This window comes from Dendrobates tinctorius, unplaced genomic scaffold (assembly GCF_039654945.1).
Source record: "Dendrobates tinctorius isolate UK_male_01 unplaced genomic scaffold, ASM3965494v1 ptg000226l, whole genome shotgun sequence".
NCBI classification, from domain to species: Eukaryota; Metazoa; Chordata; class Amphibia; order Anura; family Dendrobatidae; genus Dendrobates; species Dendrobates tinctorius.
The window spans coordinates 6,441,591-6,462,500 of NW_027361893.1; the positions used below are offsets into that span (position 1 = coordinate 6,441,591).

General features: G+C 48.6%; 1 protein-coding gene and 1 long non-coding RNA gene across 2 annotated transcripts in view; both read right to left on the minus strand.

Moving 5' to 3' along the window:
• The window catches only part of LOC141059246 (uncharacterized), a 107,761-nt gene that overhangs the window by 80,910 nt on the left and 5,941 nt on the right, over positions 1–20,910 (minus strand). The window lies entirely within an intron of this gene.
• LOC141059276 (uncharacterized) lies at positions 19,572–20,354 on the minus strand. Its single transcript, XR_012222410.1, has 2 exons — positions 19,949–20,354; positions 19,572–19,895 (listed from the first exon to the last, which is right to left on the minus strand). It is a non-coding gene; the product is annotated as an uncharacterized lncRNA (long non-coding RNA).

The following is a 20,910-nucleotide window of genomic DNA, read 5'->3' on the forward strand; positions in this document are numbered from 1 at the left end:
TTGCGTCTGCACCAATATTACATCGCCCTGTAACCAGCAGGCCCTTCATCCTAGAGGTGGATGCCTCCTCCACCGGGGCCGGGGCGGTACTCTCCCAGCGGGCATCATCTGGTCACCTGGTTCCCGGTGGGTATTTTTCCAAATCCTTCTCCTCTGCTGAGTGTAACTACTCAATCGGAGATCGGGAGCTGCTCGCTATAAAGATGGCCCTGGAGGAATGGCGATATCTGCTCGAGGGGGCGGTCCACCCCTTCACTATTTTCACTGACCACAAAAACCTAGCCTATCTTCAGTCCGCTCAGAGACTCAACGCTAGGCAAGCCAGGTGGTCGCTGTACTTTTCCCGCTTCGACTTTCAGCTCCATTTTCGTCCCGGGAATAAGAACACCAAGGCTGATGCTCTCTCCAGGTCTCAGCAGTCACCAGAGTTAGAGGAAGATCCATCCTTTGTCATTGAACCCACGAAGATCATCACTGTGGCCCCTGTGAGTCTCACTACCCTTCCGCCCGGCCGGACCTTCGTTCCACACAGCAAAAGACTGGAGGTGCTACGTTGGGGACATTCGTCCAAGATTGCTGGACACGTCGGGATCAAAAAGACTCGCTTGCTTCTCTCCCGCTACTATTGGTGGCCCACCCTTCTCCAGGACGTGAAGGATTTTGTAGCATCCTGTACCACTTGTGCGCAGAAAAAGGTGCCTAGGAATCTGCCCACTGGTCTTCACCCGCTACCTGTTCCAGAGGCGCCTTGGCAACAAATTGCCATGGATTTCGTGACAGACCTGCCTTCCTCTGCGGGGTGTACTACTATCCTTGTCGTGATAGACCGCTTCTCCAAGATGGCCCATTTCATCCCGTTACCCGGCTTGCCTTCGGCTCCTAAGTTGGCCGAGGTCTTCATCCATCAAATCTTTAAGCTGCATGGCCTCCCCCAACGGATCGTGTCCGATCGAGGTGTGCAGTTTACCTCTCGTTTCTGGAGAGCCCTCTGTCGGCTCTTGGGTACATCTTTGGATTTCTCCTCCGCCTATCATCCTCAGACCAACGGGCAAGTGGAACGAGTCAATCAAGTTCTGACGTCCTTCCTGCGTCATTTTTCCAACGCCCACCAGGACAACTGGGTCTCACTTCTTCCCTGGGCAGAATTTGCCCACAACAATCATCCTAATGAGTCGTCCTCCAAGTCACCGTTTTTTGTGGTTACAGGTCAGAACCCTGGCATCCCGCTGCCCATCTCTACGTCTTCGGAGGTGCCTGCGGCAGATGCTCTCGCCGCTTACTTTTCTCAAGTCTGGAAAGAGACCAGGGAGGCCCTAATAAACTCCAGCGCCCGCATGAAGAAGCATGCCGACAAAAGACGGAGGGACCTTCCACCATACCGCCCAGGTGACAAAGTCTGGCTTTCGACCAAGCACATCCGTCTGAAAGTCCCCTCTTTTAAATTAAGCCCTCGGTACATCGGGCCATTCGAAGTACTCGGACGTATTAATGACGCTGCTTACAAATTGAAGTTGCTGGCTTCACTCCGGGTCCCTAATGCCTTCCATGTCTCGCTCCTTAAACCTGTCATTCTCAATCAGTTCCATCCTACACCTGTCTCTTCCCCTCAGCCAATTGGGGAAGGTAACACCTTTGAAATTCAGGACATTTTGGCCATGAAAAGAGTCAGGGGAAGAACCTTCTTCCTTATCGATTGGAAGGGATTTGGCCCCGAGGAGAGGTCCTGGGAACCCCGGGAGAATATAAATGCCCCACAAATTCTGAAAAAGTTTTTTGCCAATCGCAGAAGGGGGAGATGTAAGGAGGGGGGTAATGTAACGGCGCTGGTCTTAACCGCCGCCGTCCCCCTAGCTCCGGGCCCCCCCGCGGCTAGTTCTTACCTGCTCCGTCGCGCGCTGCCGCTTCCTCCCTCCTCCGGTCCACGCACGCCTCCTTCCTCCTCCTGCTCTCGCGCGCCCCGCCTTCCTGGCCTCCCGACAGCGGCGACCACGCACATGCGCATTAGGGCGCGGGCGCGCGGCCGTCGGGTAGTTTAACCCTGCGGTGGGCGGCGGCCGATTAGTGGCCAGCCTATCGCCTACCGGCAGGGGATATATCAGGCGTCTCCCACAAGGGGAGGACGCCTGATTATTGTGTGTCCATTCCTGCTGTAATTTGGCCGCCTATAGGTTCCTATAGGTTTCTTTTCATCCTTTACGTTTCCCAGCCTTGCTGTCTCTTCCCCTGGTGTTTGCCCTGTCTTCCTGTCCGTCATCTGTCCTGCTTACTCCTAGTGCCACTACCCTTGTCTCCCCGGTTCCCTGTCTCTGTTCCGTCCTGCAGTGTCTGTTCTGTTCCTGCCCAGCATCCTGTCCGCTGTCCTCCATCCTCCTGCACGGAGTTCCGGTCCTTGGTAAGCCTCGCCAGCCGCTTGCCTTCTCCAGTCCCTCGAGCCGCCCCTCTCGGTTCCAGCAGTCGCGGTTCTGTCCTCTGCGGTCCTGCCCCTAACGATCCCTGTACAGGGGTCGGTCATCACCTAGTGCGCTCGACCCAGGGGCTCCGGATCCACGATCCAGAGGGTGCACTCTCGGACGTTATCTCTTCCTGAACGTCACACATCCATTGGGGGAAGAGGGTGCCGGTGACAATAGGTCAGAACAGGAGAAGGATCCGCAGCAGGCATAGTCATCGCAGCAGTGGTTGTCCGGCAGGCCCGTAGCTGTCAAAAAACTTGGTAAGAAAACTAAAAGAGTTGCAGGACAGCTTGGCCAGACGGTCAAATTAGCACAGCGTGCAAGCACTGAAAATTTGTACCATAGTAGGAAGAGTGCAGTGTGGCACTTTTTTGAACAAAATCCTACTGATGATGCAAAAGTTATCAGTAAGAAGTGCCGAAGGACCTTTAGCAGAGGGAAAAATCTACGAAATTTGAATACCAGTTGCATGCTTACACATTTAACCAACATGCACTTGCAAGCGTGGACGGACTACAAAAGCTCAGGTAACACATGTGCACCTGCTCCGATTGAAGTTAGCCGGCAACGCTCCATCGCTTCCCCCACTGTAAGGCCGCCGCTAAGCACACCACCATCAAGAAATGTTGAGGTGTCGTCGTTAGGCAAAAGCAGTCAGGGAATCACAATATTTTCATGAGGAAACACTGAATCTAGGCCATCAACACCCTCACCATCACCATCCCCTTCTCAGTCTGTCATGTCCAACACCAGTTCCCACACATGCAGCTCTCAAGTCCAGCTCACCCTACCAGACACTCTGAGTAGTACAAGAAAGTACTCATCCTCTCATCCACGTACACTGGCTTTGAACGCCTACATTGCCAAACTGATCTCATTAGAGATGATGCCCTTCCGTTTGGTTGAAAGCGAAGCTTTCCGAGAGCTCATGGCCTACGCTGTCCCACGCTATGACCTACCCTTTCGGCACTTATTTTCTCGAAAAGCCATGCCTGCCCTCCACCGGCATGTGAAAGACTGCATTGTCCATGCTCTAAAACAACCAGTGAGTGGAAAGGTGCACCTCACAACAGATGCATGGGTCAGTAGGCATGGCCAGGGCCATTACGTGTCCATCACTGCGCACTGGGTTAATGTGGTGGATGCAGGCTCCACAGGGGACAGCGGCAGTGGAACAGTGCTGCCTAGCCCACGGTATAGGAAACAGTTGGCTGTAGGCATTTGATCCTCCTCCTCATCCAGAAGAGAAAGCTCGTTGACAGAGCGCAGTCGCACGAGCACTCCATCCACATCTGTCAGTGTTGCACACGAGGTGTCCCACTATCGAACAGCTAGTGGTAAGTGGCAGCAGGCTGTTTTAAAATGATGTCTTTGGGCGACAGCAAACATGCCGCAGAGGTACTGGCCGACTACTTGCATCGACAAACTGAGTCATGGCTGAGCAGTCTACATCTTGAGTCAGGCAAGGTAGTCAGTGATAATGGGTGGAATTTTGTGGCAGCCTTGCAAAACTCACACACATACCTTGCCTGGCTCACATCTTGAGCCTAGTGGTGCAGTGCTTCCTAAATAATTATCTGGAGTTAACAGCCCTGCTCCATAAGGTGCGAAGACTGTGTTCGCACATCCGTCGCTCGCCTGTACACTCCAGTCGTATGCAGAAGCTGCAGCGATCACTCCACCTCCCCAAGCACCACCTAATCATAGACATTGCTAAAAGATGGAACTCAACCATGTGCATGGTTGAGAGGCTGTGCGAACAGAGACAGACTGTAATGCATTTGTGGGAGGATACATGGGCAGGCAGTTTGAGGGCAGTCATGGAGTTGTCGGGTGTGCAGTGGTCAAAGCTGAAAGACCTCTGTAAAGTCCTTCAGTGTTTTGAGGAATGCACACGGCTGGTAAGCATGAGCATACCACTTATGCGTCTGCTCAAGCAAACTTTGACGCACATTAAGGATCAGGCGTCTACAGCTGAGGAGAAACAGGAGGAGGAGGGAAGCCTTGATGACAGTCAGCCATTGTCTGGTCAGGGAACTGTTATGGACGAGGTGGAGGAAGAAGAGAAGATGAGGAGGATGAGGGGGACAATTATTTTGAGGAGGATGCTTCTCAGGGGGCAAGAGAAAATGTGGGCATGCCAAGGTCAGGTACAGGGTTTGTGCGTGACTGGAGGGATGTGGATTTGCCAGAAAGTGCTCCTCCACCCACCACTGGCAGAGCAGCATTGACACCTGAACCATTGGCCCACGTGTCATTGTGCCTTGTGGATCCTAAAAAGGGACCCCTGCATTGCCAAAAATTGCCAAAATGATGAGGAATGATGACTACTGGTTGGCCAGCATCCTCGATCCGCGCTATAAAGGCAAATTACACAACATCATGCCACAGGAGAACCTGGAGCTAATATTGGCTAACAAACAACTCTGGTAAACCGTTTGAGGTATTCCCAGCACACAGCAGCGGAGCTGGTTCTCCCACGAGCCATAGTGGGCAAAAATGGAAGGGTTGTTGGTGGTGCACACAGTCGAACTGGCTTTGGAGACAGGGGTTTCCTGACCATGTTGTGGTCTGATTTCTCAAGTACCGCACACACAACAGCTAATACAGAATCAATTGCAAGTGACAGGAGACAGCAGTTGTCAACTATGGTTACAAACTACTCCCATATCGAGGTTCTCCCTCACAGGTCATTCCCCTTTGATTATTGGGCCTCTAAACTGGACATATGGCCTGAATTGGCACAATATGCCTTACAGGAGCTCGCTTGCCCTGCTGGTAGTGTGCTATCTGAAAGAGTCTTCAGTGCTGCTGGATCAATCCTGACAGAAAAAAGGACCCTTCTGTCAACCCAAAATGTTGATCTAACCCTTCCTTTGAAACCTATGCATGGTTCATTTTAATGATTTTGTCCCACCTTCCCCTGATAACACATAGTTTGCCAGAAAAAAAGGCTCGCTTTTGTCCTCCTCTTCCTCAGACTTCTCCAATTCCTCCATTTGCAGCTGCTGAAAGTCCAGCCTACACATCAACATATGCCATTTTTTAAACCTCCCTAACTGACCGGGGTCACCACCTGGCGCACCCGGGCAAGTGCTGTTGCCCTGAACAGGTGTGTGGCCCCACCCTTGGTACAATAAAGTGTCTCTGCCTGTGGGAGGGCCCACTCGCAGTCTGAATTCCCCAGTCCAACATGAATTGGAGATGGAGTGCACTGATGCACAGCCACTGCTAGATGATTCTGCTGGTACATTGACCCACAGCACTATATTCCCCTCGCACTCTACAGAGCCAGAATGTGACACTAATGAAACTCAGGTGCCCTTTCCCGCATACTATGCCACCTTACACGGTGACACAGAGGAAGGTGCAGATGAAAGTGCCGGCTCCCTGAGCAGGTGTGGGGGGGGGTCCTACTCGTGGGCGACGGCAGTAGCACAGGGCCCCTCATAGTACGCAAAAGTGTGTCTGCTGGTGGGAGGGCCCACTCGCCGTCAGACATACCGTCGTACTATGAAGGGCCCTGTGCCAGTGCCGTCGTCCACGAGTGGGCCCCCCATGCTTGCTCTGGGCCACAGCACTTGCAATACTTACCTCTCCCTGCTCCACCGCCATGACGTCTTCTGCCTTTCCTGACAGTGACATTCAGGTTAGAGAGCGCGATGACATCACGTCTGTATGCCCTCTACCGAAACAGTACAAGTGCAGAGAGCTTGAAGATGACAACGCTGAGGAGTCCAGAGTAGAGCAATGCCCAAGCAAGGAGGTATTTAATTTTTTTAAATGTTGGGAGCATTTTTTGGGGAGCAATATACACGGGAGAATGATATATGGGGCCTATCATACACTGGAGCATCATCCATTTGGCCCATCATATACTGGAGCATTCCAAATGGGGGACATCAGATACTGGAGCAGCATTTACAGGGCTCATTATACACTGGAGCATTAGAAATGGGGCTCATTATATATGGAGCATTATTTGGGCTCATCATACACTGGAGCATCATCCATGAGGCCCATCATATACTGGAGCATTCTAAATGGGGCAGATCAGACACTGGAGCAGCATCTATGGGGCCCATTATACACTGGAGCATTAGAAATGGGGCCCATTATATATGGAGCATTATTTGGGCCCATAACACACTGGAGCATCATCCATGGAGAACATCATATACTGTAGCATTATGCGGAGCTCATCATATACTGTATGGAACATTATATGGGACCAATTATTCTGTATGGAGAAATATACGGGGCTCATTATTCTGTATGGCGCACTAGGTGGTGGCCATAATACTGTATGAAGTAATATACTGTCCGTTTTTTGAGCTATTGTAGAATTTAAAATAGATATCAGTCATGTCATGTAAGCAGTGAAGTATTTTTCATTGTACTATACCTATATTTCTGTGCCGTATCGGAGCATTATGAATTGTGGTACAGTATGTGTTAAAAGGGCGCACTGACACTCTTTGGCCCAGGGCACACGAAAACCTGGCGCCAGCCCTACCCCCCCACAACTTTAGCCAAATAACCCCCAGTTTTCAACGCGTAACTATTATAAAGTAAATTAAGGTTGACAAGCTTAAGTAATAAGATTTGATGTCATTGGCTTTGAAATGGGCACTGTAGGTGTTTACTGTCCTCCACTCACTGCAGACTTTTCTTTCCCATTGACTTGCATTGGGTTTCGTGTTTCAATCGGACCCCGACTTTTCCATATAGTCGGCCAATTTCTTTCGACCTGACTTAAGAAAGTCGGGTTTCATGAAACCTGACTCGATCCGAAAAAAGTCTAAGTCGCTCATCTCTATTGATTACCACTTCTGTCACTGTAAAAACAATCCCCTTCAACCCTTTCTGACATCGGGTGTAAATGTACACTGATGTCGGATTCCCTCACTTTGATTTAGGCTGCGGCGCTGAGCCCATATCTTTTCCGGCATATGATGGGCCAGAAATCCCACCCATCGGTGACCCTGTCACGTGATCACAGGTCACTGATGGGTTAGCATGACAAACATGGGTCTCCAGCAAACCTGTATGGTTGTCACTGCTGGATCCTATAAGTGCTGCCCAGTGTTTGGCGCTCATAGTAAATGAGCAACCTTGCTACATACAGACGATCTGGGGGGGTGTCAGCGGGCGCCTTGGTCCGCTAGCCGAAATCGCATGGACCAGGGATTGTGCCGCTGAACTCCTGCTCTCCTTTTACCGTGAGCAAAACGCTACTCAGACAACACAGGGTGAGGGTAAAAGTGTGGCAATGCTTTATTGAACCACAAAACAGGCAGATAACACATAACACAGTCTCAGCAAAATACCGAAGATGGTGCACATTACAGAGTTTCACCCTTCCGCTGATTTGCTGGGATAAGAGCATCTATGACTTCAAAGCTCCCAGGATCGCTGCCCCACTTGTGGCACCGCACACAGAGAGGAGATAACGACAAGCGTAGGAAAATGACAGTCCATTGAGTCTCTACAAGGTACATAGCCAGTTAATGTGACGAACACAACCTGGCTTCTCCAAACGTATCCACGGTTCAGCAATGGTCAATGGAGCAGACCTGTATTCTCCCATTTGAGGCTGAAAACCCCCAGGTTGTTTCCTATAGAATGATAAATCCGTGTCCCTTGTGATGGAGCCATGATGTAAAATTGCTGCTGTATTGCCTCTGGTCCTTTTGGGATGTATGGATGTCTTGGCAGAATCTCTCTGGCTGTTTCTCTCTTAGTCTCTTTATACAGAGGCATGTAACCTATTTTTAGACTTAACAAGTGTCCACCATTCAGCATTTACACAAAGGGTAAGAATGGAGATGAGATCAAGTACCATTACTTGATTATTTAAACTATTTGCATAGTTTTTCCCTCTCTACTTTCAAAGTCAACAATCTGGCTCCATAGCACAATGCATAATTAGCATACCAGCAAACATCACTAGTGATCAAGGATAAGTGCACAATAAAAGTCAATATTACCGGCTTGCACAACAAAAGTCTGTTTTCTTGAACAAAAAGAAATCTACAATTTAATTTGAAAGCCAACATACAGATAACATTCTATTATTCTTAGTTTGCTAAAAAATAGTCATCTGGTTAATTAAGATACAATGCTGTATGTCTTCACAATGTCGAAAGCAAAAAAAAAACAAAAAAAAACAAAACACTGTTTTTAAAATATTAAAAAAATTAAAAAAAGAAATTAAATGTTCAAATCACCCCCCTTTCGCCGCATTCAAAATCAAACAAAAAAAAAATCAAACATACACATATTTGGTCTCGCAGCGTTCACAATTGCCCAATCTATCAATATAAAAAAAGAATTAACCTGATCGCTAAACGGCGTAATGAGAAAAAAAGTCAAAACACCAGAATTACGTTATTTTGGTCACTGCAACATTGCATTAAATTGCAATAACGAGTGATCAAAAGATTGTATCTGCACCAAAATGGTATTAAAAACATCAGCTCGGTGCACAAAAAATAAACCCTCACCCAACCCGAGATCACTAAAAATGGAGAAGCGACGGGTATCGGAAAATGGCGCAATTCTTTTATACTTTACCTAATAAAGAGGAGCTATTTGTTTTGGGTTGTTTGTTTTCTTTTGGTATTTGGTTTATTCTGTAAAGCTCCCATATAATATTCCATCCTTGAAGGCACACTGCGCGCATCATATTTTTGTACAATTTCTCAATTATATATAGGTTCTCCCAATCAGAGTTATTTTTGATATGTTTGATAGTCAACAAAATACGATTTTCCTGTAATTCATTTCTCACACACTAGGTTCTCTCTGTGTGGGATTTTTGATGTTTAACCCCTTCTCATTTCTCATTTTTGGTCCTGCTAAAATAAAAATACTTATACAAACCTCCCATGCTGGCACAATTTCAGCGGTGTTGGCACTTGCGTTCTTGGGGCTCTTTTGAGGTTATGTCATGTGAGCCCTGTGCCCAATCAGTGCTGGCGTCACTCTCCCCACTGTATAATAACCATGTGTAATAACCATGGATAAGTATATAAGGGGACAATATAAATATCTCTCCAACGATCTGTTTAAACCAATGAATGTGGCGGTCACAAGGGGGCATTCTCTGCGTCTGGAGGACAGAAGGTTTTTCCACCAACATAGAAGAGGATTCTTTACTGTTACGGCAGTGAGAATCTGGAATTCTTTGCCTGAGGAGGTGGTGATGGCGAACTCAGTCGAGGGGTTCAAGAGAGGTCTGGATATCTTCCTGGAGCGTAACAATATTGTATCTTACAGTTATTAGGTTCTTTAGAAGGACGTAGATCTGGGGATTTGATTATTCTGACGGAATATAGGCTGAACTGGATGGACAAATGTCTTTTTTCGGCCTTGCTAACTATGTTACTACAATGTCCTCACTTTTGGACAAATCGAGCATCATGAGGCAGTCAGAGAGCAGCCGCAGCCCTGGCTTCCTGTTGATTTTCAATAAGTCCGAATGTGGCAACAGTGAAGCTGCTGCTGATTGAGCGCAGGACTTGTGTGATGTGACAAACTCGGAACAGCGAGCCTCGATACCGCTAAAGTGGAGCCCGTACACCAGTAGAGTATGAGGGTTTTTATTTAATTGAGTCCAAGCATGAGGAGTGAGTTCACTGAGAAATTTCTATCAATATATCTATATATATATATATATATATATATATATATATATATATATATATATATATATATTGTGAGGCAGCGACCGGAGTCATATGTGAGGGTCGCTATGTGTCCCCAAGACTGCGCTCAGAAGCATATTACATCTGCTGGAGTGCCCTGTCGTCACAGCAGTGTGCCTGTGACTCACAGGGCAGAATAAAAGTGAGTCTGAGGCTGGTTTCACATTAGCGCATTTTCAGCGCGCGCACGGCCGGGGGTAGCTCCGCCCCCGAGCCGGCTCTCTGCCCGGCGTGCCCGCCCCTTGCTTGTAGCGCCGCCTACTAGCGGACAGCGGCGCCTGCGATCGGCGCACCCTATCTTTAGCATAGGGTGCGCAGATCGTGCGCAGGCCGTGCGCTAGTTGCGCTTTGACCTGTGCTGCGCACTTTTGACGGTGCGCCGTGCGCACCAAAATCAAACTTTTCGGATTTTTCAGATCGTGCGCAGGCCGTGCGCTAGTTGCGCTTTGACCTGTGCTGCGCACTTTTGACGGTGCGTGCCAAAATCCGAAAAGTTTGATTTTGGCGCGCACGGCGCACCGTCAAAAGTGCGCAGCACAGGTCAAAGCGCAACTAGCGCACGGCCTGCGCACGATCTGCGCACCCTATGCTAAAGATAGGGTGCGCCGATCGCAGGCGCCGCTGTCCGCTAGTAGGCGGCGCTACAAGCAAGGGGCGGGCACGCCGGGCAGAGAGCCGGCTCGGGGGCGGAGCTACCCCCGGCCGTGCGCGCGCTGAAAATGCGCTAATGTGAAACCAGCCTGAGCCTGGTCAAGTTATTTGGACCATGAAGTTTATTCAGGAAAACCCGGTATGGGCTTTTATTTTTTAAACGGACTGCAGGAAGGTAGTGGGGTCCGATCCATTTCCTCCAGCCTAGGTCTCAAAAGTGGCCTATGGCCACAGATTGGAGAAAGGAAAAAAAAAAACCCTGTAGGAAGAGTTTGGGTGTGTCAGTTCTGACTCGCACAGAGACAGAGCAGTGGTCTGTAGAGCTCCCTGTGTGAGGCAACACAGGGCCAAGCTGAGCCAAGGTCTGGCACCCCTGCATACCCGGGCAGCGCGGTCGCTCACGGCAAATGGCCACGGACTGTTTTGTTGCTTCCCGGCTGCGATCCGGAGGATACAGCGTGTTGTGCACTGTGAGTGTTTTTTGTGGACATTAAACACAATTTTTTGCTTGAACAAAAGTTATTGTGCAATTTGTCCTGAGTATGCTGATACCCCACATGTGGGGGTAAACCACTATTTGGGCGCATGGCAGAGCTCGGATGGGAAGCAGCGCCATTTGACTTTTTTGGCTGGAATTGAGATCGGACGCCATGTCACTTTTGGAAAGCCCCCGATGTGCCAAAACAGTGGAAACCCCCCCAATTCTAACTCCAACCCTACCCCCAACACACCACTAACCCTAATCTCAGCCCTAACCCTAGCCCTAACCCTAATGGGAAAATGGAATTAATAGAATTAGACTTACCGATAATTTGGTTTCTAGAAACCTTCCACGACATCATAGGAGGATGTCTCCACGCCCTAATGGGGGACAGGAAGCATGAGACGTTAAAAAGGTCCCTCCCACCTCCCTCTCACCAGTGACTTATAACTGATTACCATAGCACTGGTTACCTTAGGATTCTCAGAATTTGTCCAAGAATGCAGGGAGGGAAATAGTGGTGTCGTGGAAGGTTTCTAGAAACCGAATTACCGGTAAGTCTAATTCTATTTTCTCTAGCAACCTTCCACGACAGCATAGGAGGCATAACAACCTATACTGCACTAGGGGGGGGGGACAACGGCCTGAAGAACTTTTCGGCCAAAGACTAGATCCCTGTTGGACACAAGGTCTAATCTATAGTGTTTAGTAAAAGTATGTAAGGAGGACCAGGTTGCTGCCTTACAAATCTGCTCTGAAGATGCACCTGCCCTCTCAGCCCATGAAGTAGAGGTAGATCGTGTTGAATGCGCTTTGATCCCTGCAGGGGGAGTGATGTTTTGCGCCAGGTATGCTTCAGAGATAGCCTTTTTAATCCAATTGGCAATGGTGTTCTTTGCCACCTTCTTTCCTCTGTTTGGACCAGAGGTATGGATAAATAGGTTGTGGTCGATTCTATATGGTTTGGTGTACTCCAAGTAGTGGAGAATTATACGTCTTACGTCCAGCGTGTGGAACAACTCCTCTTTGGGGTTTGCTGGGTTTTGACAGAATGATGGAAGAGTTATACTCTGAGACTTATGAAAGTTAGACACAACCTTTGGTAGAAAAGATGGATCAAGGGAGAGAACTATGGAATCGTCTGTTAGGTAGGGTTCCTTGATTGATTGAGAGAGCCTGAGCTCTCCTACTCGCCTTGCTGAGGTTATTGCTATAAAGGAAGGCTAATTTGTAAGTGAGGAGCTGAGAAGTACAGGATGATAGAGGCTCATAGGGTGATTGATTGAGTCCCGTAAGCACCACATTCAAGTCCCATGGTGGAACGGAAATTAGTTTTTTCGGATGTAGCCTAGCGGCTGATGTCATGAATCTTTTTATCCACCTATGGTTAGCCAAGTCATAGTCAAACATGGAGCTTAATGCCGATACTTGTACTTTTAGTGTGCTAGGTTTTAGACCTAGTTCCAGCCCCCTCTGTAAGAAATCCAGGATGCGGGAAATGTTAGGGTTGTCTGGCAGACATCATGAGGAGAATCTCTTCCATATTTTATTATATATGGCAATGGTGACCGGCTTCCGAGATTTCTGGAGGGTTTTAATTACCGCCTCCGATAGCCCCTTGGCTCTCAAGATCTGGGCTTCAGAAACCAGGCCGCTAACTTCATTCCCCGGAAGTTTGGGTGATAGAGGGCCCTGTAAGAGAAGGTCGTCTTCTATGGGCAGGATGAATGGTCCGTCTACCCGTAGTTCTGTAATTAGCAAATACCAGCTCCTCTTTGGCCACAGGGAAGCTACTAGAATGGTTGGGGTCTGATCCTCCCAGGTTTTCCTCAGGGTTGCAGCAAGGATTGGAACTGGCGGGCAGGCATATGCCAGATGGAACCTCCACTTGTGGGCGAAGGCGTCCACTCTCAGGGATCTGTCCCTGGGGTTCAGGGAGAAGTAGTCTCTCATCTGAGCATTCTCTCCTGAGGCTAGAAGGTCCACCTCCGGGAGACCCCACCTGCTGACTAGTATTCGAAAGATTCTTCCATTCAGGGTCCATTCGCCGGGCTGGATGCGTTTTAAAGGATTATCTTTTCTGCTCAGGAAATCTGCCTGAAGATTGGCCGTACCTTTCAGGTGTACCGCTGTCAGGGAACGGAGGTATCTTTCAGCCCAGCAAAATATTCGGCCTGAGAGGCCCTCCAGGTTGCTGGATCTTGTGCCGCCCTGATGACTGATATGTGCCACTGTTGTTACATTGTCCGAGTAGACTCTGATATGTTGATCTTGGACCAGGTGTCTTGCTGCCTGGAGGACTTCCTCCACTGCCTTCAGCTCCCTGAAGTTTGAGGATCTTGCACTCATTTTCTGGCTCCATAACCCCTGGAATGGTTGTCGAGACACTACAGCTCCCCAGCCTTTTTTGCTGGCGTCTGTCGTAACCGTAACTAAGGGGATCTGTGACCCTTTGATTCCCCTGCACAGGTTTTTGTGGTCCATCCACCATGCCAGTGAAACTTTCACTGTTCCTGGGGTCTGGACTCTTTTGTTCAGGCAGGTGTGATCCCTGTTCCAGTTTCTTAAGATATGGGATTGGAGCGTTCTTAAGTGGGCCTGAGCCCAGGGCACCGACTGAATGCAGGAGGTCATTAACCCTAGAATGGACATGGCTGACCTGAGGGTCGGGGACCTCCGTCCCCTGAAATCTGAGACTCTTGACATTATGGACCTCTGATGTTCCTCCGGGAGGAAGGACATTTGATTATTTGAATCTAGTCTGATTCCTAAGAATTTTACCTCCTGAGAGGGTTGAATTTGTGATTTCTTTATATTTGGGATCCACCCCAATGATTGAAGAATGTCCAGAGTCTGGGCTACCTGGTCTTCCAGGGTCTGGTAGGAGGACCCTATTATCAGTAGGTCGTCCAGGTAAGGTACAATACATATACCCCGGCTTCTGATGTAGGACACGGCTTCTGTCATAATTTTGGAAAAAACTAGAGGGGCAGAGGATATTCTGATGGGAAGCACATTGTATTGAAAGTGCTGACCCTGACGAATCGCAAACCTCAGATACTTCCTGTGGGAAGGATGTATGGGGATATGGAAATAAGCATCCTTCAGATCTATGGTTGCCATGAAGTACGCCGGGCCTATCAGAGGAATGGCGGTCCTTACTGACTCCATCTTGAATTTGCGGTATGCAATGTGTCGGTTGAGGCCTTTCAGATTATTATTCTTGCCTCCCCTGTGGGCTTTTTTACTAGGAACAATCTGGAATAATGCCCCCTTCCTTGTTCCTCCGCAGGGACCAGAGAGATGGCTTTTGAGTGTAGAAGAAGCCGAATGCCGGATTTTAATGCTGGGATCTCCCGAGGTGGTAGGGAGTTAACTCTTATACCCCACGGGGGGGGGGGGGATTCGAGCTCTAGCAGTAGGCCCTCTCTGATCACACTGAGGACCCAGGGGCTGTTGGAAATCAACTGCCAAGCAAGAAAAAACCTCGAAAGCCTTCCCCCAACCGGGGTCGAGTCATTGCTTTTCTTGAGGTTGCTGCTGGGGGACCAGGATGTTCCTGTCTCTCCCTTTAGCGTAGCTCCATCTTCCTGTCTTTCCCTTTCCTCGTGGTTGGGATGACTGACTCTGGGGGGCTTGAAAAAAATGCTTTCTTGTGGTCCTCTGCTCTGGAAGCACCTTTTTATCTGTGGCCTTTTCTAGAATTTCGTCTAAGGCCGGGCCGAAAACATGTTCGCCTTTGAAGGGTAAAGAGCAGAGTTTAACTTTGGATGTAACATCCCCACTCCATGTTTTAAGCCAGAGGGCCCGCCTGGTGGAATTTGACTGGACCATGGACCTGGCAGAGGCACAGATCATCTCCACTGATGCATCTGTGGCGCCCCCAGGAGTACGGTCGCCATACTGGCTTTGCCTTCCTCCAGGGGAGGGTAATGCCAGGCTTGGAGGCAATGATGGGTCTCTCTCTCAGTCAATCCATGCATACAACACAGTTTCACTCCTGACCAGCAGGGGGAGCTCTGACCCAGGATTGAGGGGGAGGAGTGATCCCTGAGGGCCAGGAGGAAGTAGAGTCAGATAGTCTGCGGAGGGTGAAGTGTGCAAACGGAGAATACGAAGCTGGAGGTGGAAACTGCAGTAGGCGAGCTCCCTCAGCTTGAGAGTGCACAGAACTGGAGTCGGGTCTCCATGGTGGTACGTATACTAACGGTCCTGCCACAGATACCCGAGGAGTAGGAGGCTGTAAATGCCCTGCTCCCAGCTAAGACTTGAGGCACAACAGCGAAACAGAGAGAGAGCCAGGGATTCAGAGAGTGAGAGGAGTCCCAGAGAGAGGCTACAGCTGTCTGCCGTGCAAGGAGAGTTCTAGGAACGTTTGACAGGAGGGACTTCAGAGTAACTAAGGACTGGAATTCTTCACACCACACAGCGCTAGGAAGGAGACTGCACAGCCCGTCTGTGAGAGAGAAACCCTGAGTTGCTTCCAGGCTAACCTGCTCCAATACCATCTGTAATCAGGACCCTGGACTGCAGTTACCAAGTAAAGGTACAGAAATTGCACCCCGCTGTGTTGTGTCTGCTTCCTACCCTGTCGGCACTGCTACATCTACACTGCCCTGGGACTACAGCTCTACCTGTGGAGAGCTTTACCATCTAAGCTGCACATACCATCAGTCCCAGCGGATCTGTATGCAGCGTTGGCCTAACATCATATTTGCCAAATACCACGGGTGGCGTCACAAACTATTCTACCATTAACTACATCTCCCCATTGCTTGGGCGCCCAGGGCCATGGACCGGGTCACCGCTGCTGTGACACATTCCCCTGACACCGGCCCAGTACCGAGAACCCCACAGCCCTGGGAGGGCGAACCACATCCGCCAGGAAACCCGTAGCTCTCTGCAAGATAGGAAGGGAGTTAAGGAGGTCACTCCTTGAGGTACCACGAGAAATATGGCTCTCTAGCTCCTCAATCCATTGGAAGAGGGACCTAGAGACACAGGTGGACGCGATTCCTGATTTTAAAGTAAAGGCAGAGGTTTCCCAGGCTTTTCTTAGGAGGCTTTTTGCTTTACGGTCCATCGGGTCTCTAAGCTGGGATGCATCATCGAACGGCAGAACCGTCTTTTTTACCACTCTTGCTACCTGGACATCTACTTTCGGGATGTCCCATCTAAATTCCTCTCCCTCTAGGGGAAATCTATGTCGGAGTTCTAAAGGGGCAGAGTAGCGTTTTTCTGGATACTCCCATTCCTGGGAAATCATATCTGCTACACTCCTGTGAACTGGAAACCCCGTTTGCTTAGGCCCCTCATATCCACCAAACATGCGATCCTGTACTGTCTGCGTGACGGGTTCGTCCTCTAGGCCCATAGTGGCACGTACTGCACTGACCAGCTCCTCCACATATTCCGTGGAAAGGAGGTACCTTCTAGTGTCGGCTGACCTAGAGGTTCCTGGTTGTTCCCAATTCTCAGATCCCGAATTGTATGATCTTTCTGAATCTGACTCCTCTATTTGAATCTTCCGTTTTTTAGGGGGTGGTGAACCCACAATCGGAGGGAATGGAGGTGGTGGAGGGGGGGGCAGGGCAGCTAAAGAGGTTTGAACCTGATGGGTAACCAAGCTGCGGATTTCGTCAATCAATGATGGATGCTCAGCCCTAACCACCTTATCTGTGCAAGCTTGACATAGCTTCTTCTCCCAATTTGAGGGAAGTTTTGTGCTGCATATGGCACATTTGGCCGACTTGCTAGATGTATTGGTGCTCTTATGGGCAGACTTTTCTCCCTATGGAATAAGGGGGAGAAGCATTGAGGACCTATGCCCTGACCGCACCATTAGGACCCCCTCCTGGACACTTACTGTGGCTGGGGCAGCGCTGGGCTCTGCAGACGCAGGGCAGGAAGACCCGTCCATGCTAACAGGGGATTCTCATCTTACCTGTCGGCGTCTTCCGGTGGGTTAATATGAGATTAACCCCGCCCTCAGCGCAGTCATCTGTTTCCCCCTCCTCCTCCCTGGGTCCCGGAACAGGCACAGCAACGCTGGCGAGCTCCACGCGCCGGCAACAGGATGGGGGCCACCATGACAGCGCGACCTCCACATACCCCGGAAGTGACACGCGCGCTGACGTCACTTCTGGTATCGCACTGCACGCAGGCGGAGGAGGAATCATAGAATCGTAGAGTTGGAAGGGACCTCCTTGGGCCATCTGGTCCAACCCCCTGCTCAAAGCAGGATTCGCTAAATCATCCCAGTCAGATGTCTGTCCAGCCTCTGTTTGAAGAATTCCATTGAAGGAGAACTCACCACTTCTCGTGGCAGCCTGTTCCACTCATTGATCACTCTGTCAAAAAGTTTTTTCTAATATCTAATCTGTGTCTCCTCCCATTCAGTTTCATCCCATTGCTTCTAGTCTTTCCTTGTGCAAATGAGAATAAAGTTGATCCTTCTACAATGTGACAGCCCTTTAGATATTTGTAGACAGCTATTAAGTCTCCTCTCAGTCTTCTCTTTTGCAAACTAAACATTCCCAAATCCTGCAACCTTTCCTCATAAGACAGGGTTTGCAGACCGGTCACCATTCTGGTCGCTCTTTTCTGAACTTGTTCCAGTTTGTTGATGTCTTTTTAAAAATGTGGTGCCCAAAACTGGACACAATATTCCAGATGAGGTCTGACCAAAGAGGAGTAGAGGGAAATAATGACTTCACGTGATCTAGACTGTATGCTTCTGTTAATACATCCTAGAATTGCATTTGCCTTTTTTGCTGCTGCATCACACTGTTGACTCATATTCAGTCTGTGATCTATTAGTATACCCAAGTCTTTTTCACATGTGCTGTCACTTAGCCTTATTCCTCCCATTCTGCATATGCCTTTTTCATTTTTTATTGCCCAGATGTAGTACTTTGCATTTCTCTCTGTTAAAAACCATTCTGTTAGTTGCTGCCCACTTCTCCAGTTTATTTATATCTTTTTGAATCCTCTCTCTCTCTTCTCTAGTATTAGCTATCCCTCCTAGCTTTGTGTCATCAGCAAATTCAATCAGTTTACCCTCAATTCCTTCATCTAAATTGTTGATAAAGATGTTGAACAATACAGGGCCCAGGACAGAGCCCTGTGGTACCCCACTTGAGACATTCTTCCAACTGGATGTGCAGCCATTTACGACCACTCTTTGGGTCCGATCACTAAGCCAGTTATGAATCCACCTATCAGTTGCCTTGTCCATTCCATACTTAGTCATTTTTTCAATAAGGATTGTATGAGAGACCGGAGAGCTGCAGGAGGCCTCCGGTCAGGGATCACTGGCCCGCTTTACTCCCTATAGGGGAGCGCGGGAGGGCCAGGAAACGGTCCTGAATTCAGAGAAGAAGGGAGCAGAATGGAGGAGGGGAGGCGGCACCACCAACCACCACTGCCCGGCTTTTGGCATCTTCCAGGTACGCTGCGGCAGCCGGCCACACAGCATACCAGACCTCTCCATGCCCCACGGGGGACAGGAAAGTCACTGGTGAGAGGGAGGTGGGAGGTACCTTTAAACCTCTCGTGCTTCCTGTCCCCCATTAGGGCGTGGAGACATCCTCCTATGCTGTTGTGGAAGGTTGCTAGAGAAAAATTTTTTTTATTATTTTTCCCTAACTAAGGGGGTGATAACGGGGGGTTTGATTTACTATTTATGGCAGGTTTTTATGTTTGGCAGCTGTCGCACGCTAAGACGCTTTTTATTGTAAAAATAGTTTTTGCATCACCACATTTTGAGAGCTATAATTTTTCCATATTTTGACCCACCGAGTCATGTGAGGTCTTATTTTTTGCAGGACGAGTTGACGTTTTTATTGGTACCATTTTCGGGCACGTGACATTTTTTGATCGCTTTGTATTCCAATTTTTGGGACGCAGAATGAGCAAAAAACAGCATTTTATGAATTTGTTCCGCGTGTGGTAAAATTGATAAGGCAGTTTTATTCTTCGGGTCAGTATGGTTACAGTGATACCTCATTTATGTCATTTTTTATGTTTTGGCGCTTTTATGCAATGAAAACAATTTTATAGAAAAAAATAATTATTTTTGCATCGCTTTAATCTGCGAGCTATAACTATTTTTTTTGCTGATGACGCTGTGTGGCGGCTCATTTTTTGCAGGACAAGACGACGTTTTCAGCAGTACCATGGTTATTTATATCCGCCTTTTTTATCGCACGTTATTGCACTTTTTGTTCAGCGATTTGATGATAAAGCATTTTTTGCTTCGTATTTTTATTTTTAAGGGGTTCAATAAAGGGGTTAACTAGTGGGACAGTGTTATAGGGCAGGTCGTTACGGGTGCGGCGATACTAAATATGTGTACTTATTGTTTTTTTTTTTTTCAAAAAAATGAATTAGGGAATTTTTTTTTAATTTAACAATTTTTTTTATAAATTATTTTTACACTTTTTTTTACTTAATTACATTGTCCCACAGGGGACATCACTGTAATATGTCACATCGCTGATCTGACAGGTTGCACAGCACTGTGTCAGATCAGTGATGTGACAGGCGCTGCTGTAGGCTTGCTCCTGCCTGCTCTCAGCAGGCACTGAGAAAGACGCCTCCCTGCAGGCCCCCGTGGCCATATTGGATCCGGGGACCTGCAGGGAAGGGGGGACCTGCAGGGAAGGAGGCCCCCGCAGCAGCGCTGCACATCGCGGTGCTGCGGGGGTCTCAGGGAAGCACGGAGGGAGCCCCCTCCCTGCCGATGCTTCCCTGATGCTCCAGTACACTGCGATCATGTTTGATCGCAGTGTGCCGGGGGCGGTCCATGACCACCCCTGACACATAGTGCCGGGTGTCAGCTGTGATAATCAGCTGACACCCGGCCGCAATTAGCGGCACTCCCCCATGAGCGCCGCTGATCGCGTTGGACGTATTACTCCGTCCTTGGGACTTAGGTCACATGGATGGAATAGTACGTCCAATGTAGAAAAGGGGTTAATCCCAAATGTAAAACTATACCGATAATTCACTCTCTGAAGGTTAGTCAGAAGCTAACAGAATAAACATATACCCCACGTTTCAATATAGGGTGAGGTGACGTATACACACTCGCTCTCCAACCTTCTAATTTCTACAGGTTTTGTTGTCCTCACCAATGGCGACTCATCAGGAGACTATTTAATATTGACCTATATTCAAGCGAGACTAGACAAAAAAAAATAAAAATAAAATCATGTATCATGATATCCAAAACAGTCAGAAAACTAGCCACATATGGGCAGATCCCAGACTTCACACTATATACTTCAAAAGTTTATAAGCAGCTCCAGTGTCAGGAATAGAAAGTATGTGACAATACAGTATATACCGCTCAGGGAACACTGAACTTCCAGAGATCATTTCCATATTCACACTAAATAATGGCGCTTATCTCCCAGACATAATGGTTGCACATATCCCTAGTCTTTATAATGATATTGCACTCATTCCCTGACATTCCCTAATGATCTTTGGAGCAGGTAAGTTTTCCCTGAGTGGTAGATATTGGGTCCTCTGAAAACGGAGTTTAGCCTGGGACAATTTGTCTGCACTACTAATTGACAGCTGTTACAATACCAAACTAGGGCAGTCCCTA